Source organism: Bison bison, unplaced genomic scaffold (assembly GCF_000754665.1).
Source record: "Bison bison bison isolate TAMUID 2011002044 unplaced genomic scaffold, Bison_UMD1.0 scf7180017864203, whole genome shotgun sequence".
NCBI classification, from domain to species: domain Eukaryota; kingdom Metazoa; phylum Chordata; class Mammalia; order Artiodactyla; family Bovidae; genus Bison; species Bison bison.
The window spans coordinates 3,185,963-3,189,707 of NW_011494775.1; positions in this window are offsets into that span (position 1 = coordinate 3,185,963).

Genomic DNA, 3,745 nt, shown 5'->3' on the forward strand with positions numbered 1-3,745 from the left:
CCCCACTCCCCGCTTCGGGTGCCCGCGGGCGGCTGACATCACGCCCCCAGTGGACCTTAAAGGCACAGAGCGCGGGCCAGCGAGGGAGTATCCACCTGCAGTTATTCACGTCTCTGAGACACTGGAAATTATTTCAGGGACGTTTTTCAAACGACAAGAGGTAAAGAGGAAGGCCCTATCTGAGGTCGGGAAGTATTTGATTACAAACACAAAGGTCACTCTGTGACTGAATTATTTAGCTGGATGGACACATCTCCTTTTCAGCTAAAACAGAGCTGAAATAATTGTAATTGAATGTCCAACTATCAGGGCTTCCCTGGTGGCTCAGTTGTCAATAATCTGCCTGCAACGCAGGACTTACAGGAGAGACAGGTTTGATCCCTGGGTTGGGAAGATCCCCTGCAGAAGTGAATGGCAACCCACTCCAGTATTCTTGCCTGGAGAATCCCATGGACGGAGGAGCCTGGTGGGCTCCAGTCCATGGGGTCGGAGTCGGACACGACTGAAGCGACTTAGCATGCACACACAACCAACTATCAACTAAACCGGAAGTTTTCAATTCTGTGAGCTGATCGAAAGCCATGGACAGCTTCGCAATAAAATACAAAGGACAATTTTCCATAACAACTTTAGCAGTCAGGGGCTCTATCCTGCCCCACCTTCCACATCTTTTGCAAGCCCCCAGGTTTCACAATCTGGTCTGTTCCTGAATCACTGAAATAATGTGTGGAAAATACCTAGCCCAGGTGGTCTCCAAATCGTCTCTAAATACTATCTTAATAATGTCCAACATGTCCTGAGCACTGAAATCAGGCATCTTCACTGTACCTGGGCTTACTCCTACAGCAGCCCTATGAAATAGGTGTTACCACTATCCCCATTCCTAGGAAAATGATTGTATGCCACATAAATTGTACATAGATTTTAATATTTTAGAAAACTGGTCAAATTAGGAGATGAAAGTTGTCACACCTGAATATAAGTTTAGCGGTGCATGGACGGATTTGAGCTTATTCCCAAAGACCTGGCTGCCACAGTGGACCACCCAGGGGAGAACCCACCAGATTTGAAGGTCCAGCAGCACCCCTGGCTGAGGGCACAGAGTCCCCGGCTGAGAGCACCTGGGCCAGGTAGGAATTTCTAAGGCCCTGGAAACTCTCAGCCTGTCCCTGGCCAGGCCTTCAGGAGGGGTGAGGTGAGCCTGGAAGTTTCCTCTGACTGCTGCCTAGACATGACGTCTGGGTGGCCAGGTAGCAAGCACACAGTGCCTCTGGAAGTGTGAACCCCGAAGGTCCCAGAAGCTACTGGTGCCTCACCCCCAAGGCCATCTGGACCAGTCCCCGTCCCCAGCAGACAAGCAGGCCCAAACCCAGCTCAGCCACCTTGACTGAGACACTTCCTGCCAACCCCGAATGTACACCCCTTTGTCTCTGCCCACACGCTCCAGACAAGCCCATGGAGCCCATGCTGCCTTGCCCTGAAGACATGCTCAAGCCAGAGTCCATGCACAGTCTCACTTTCTCCTCACAGGAGCTGTGAGGAGGCACTGGCGTCACCCCAGCGACGGTCACTCTTAGGTGTCAACTTGGCTGGCGACAGTACCCAGTGATTTAATCAAACACTGATCTAGGTGTGGCTGTGAAGCGAATTTGTGGATGTGGTGGCCAACTGATTTTAGGTCAGGGAGTTTATCCTTGATAAATGAGCAAACTTCATCCAACATGAAGGTTTCCCTGAGGAAGAAATTCCACATGGGAGACGAGTGGTTCCAGCCTCCCAGAATGCCCTGCAGATTTCACATTGCCCAGCCAGACCCTACCGTTAGGTCACAAAGAATCTCCTGCTGGTTTTACTGTGTACACCTGTAAAACAGAGACGAGGCGGCTCATAGAGGGCGTAGGGAGGTTTAATGAGACCCTATCTGGTCAGGGGTCTTATGACCCCAGAGCTGTGAGCTGGGGAGGCGTTCTAGGAACAACCTAACAGATTGCTCTTGACCTTTCTGCACACATTTCTCATCCCTCCCACCTTCCTGTCCAGCCCCTTGCCTCAAAATGGCAGTGGGGTGCTCATGTCTCCCAGGGCCTGTGCTGAGCCCCATCAGCCACGGACTCTCTCTTCCCTGTCCATCTCCAGGCAAGGATGCTTACTGTCATCCCAGCTGTGTCCCACTCAGTGCCCTGGGCCCAGAGACAGCAGGACCTGGAGGTCCAAGGTCATGTCAAACTCTGCAGGGACCCAGCTCCCTCCAGGCTCAGGCTCAAGCCTGCACTGTCCAGCCTGAAAGGCGGGGGTGGGGGGAGACAGTCATCTCTCTCTCAATCCCACTCTGGAGGCAGGTCTTGTACCCAGCCAGGCTCCAGCTGGAGGTACATGCTTACTAGAATCATGATCTAGCTATGTGGAGTGAGGGCTCCCTGGCACCCCCAGTGTCCTGCTAGTTCCCAGCAGGGCACCTGGCCTTAGCACCTGAGGTTGCAGGAAATGGCAGGGGGTAAGGTCTGGGGGAGGGGCCTCTGCTGGGCCCGGCCTTTCTCCCCCACACACAGCGATGTCACATCCTCCAGGCCAGCATGGCACAACGGCTGCCCAGGGCTCCCTCCTCCAAAGCAAGACAGAGTCTGCCACTGAGGCTTGATCCTAAAAGGACCAAGACAAGTGAGGGCTGCCAGTAGCAATCAACCAAACTGTGCCCCACCATGCTTGGGACACATGCCAGGGCAGTTATGAGAAATCAAAGGTCTCCAAAGAGTGGTCACTTTGGGAACTCACCTTGGAGCCCATCCACGGGTGGCAAGGCTGCCAGTTTCCCCAGGTCCACTCTTTTGGAGGACCACCCAGCAGGTGCTGGGGGAGGGGGTGCTGTCATTCCCTCAGTCCCTCAGTTTGGCACCAAACGGGAAGGTCCCGAGTTGGCAGGCAGAGGCCCCAGAGCCCTGGGACAACCTCCTGAGCCCAGAAAGCAGCTGCTTGAACTGCTAATGAGCTGCAGCAGTGCCAAGGGTGTGAGCTCCTTTCCAGAAGGAAGCTCTGTGCTCCATCCCCAAACGTGGGCCACAGATCTGCCCATGAGGCTCCCCACCAAGGGAGGTGGGGAGGAGCCGGTTCTCGTGGCAGCCGGGGGCTGGCCAGAGAAGCCTAGACCCGGCAGGACGCTGAGTCTGGGCGGGCTCTGGGCTGCTGCTTGGTCCTGGCATCCCTACGTTGGAGCAGTGTTTGTGGTGCTGCCGTGCACACTGTATGCCACCCTTGGGAGAGAGCAGGTAAAGCAACTGAGGCAAAGATGTCAACTCCCTGGGGTGCCAGGGCCAGAAAGATCCCCCAGTTCCTTTCTTCCTCAGCTCCTTCCCCAAAGGTAGCCCCCAGAGCAGCTTCCACCACAGTGGCAATGAGGATATGCAGATGGGCGGTGCTCTGACAATCAGTGGTGCACATCCCATTTCTCACTTGTCCTTTCTAGTCGGCATCAGTCTCTGCTCTCAGGAAGGTCTCTGTCAGAGAGGGGACTGTTCGCCTGAGGCGCCACAGGGGGCGACTGTGAGAACACTGGGCGAGCTGTGTGCCAGGCAGAACTCAGGGAAGGCCCCCAGGATGGGTGCCTCCTGGTTGCACCCTGAGTCTCTCCAGCCTCAGGTCTCTACATCCTCAACACTCTAGGCCAAGCCCAGGTCCCCTGCCTGCGCCCACCTACTGTACCTGGGCCAGCTGCTGCTCCTGCCTGACCCCCCAAGGCAAAGACCCTGCT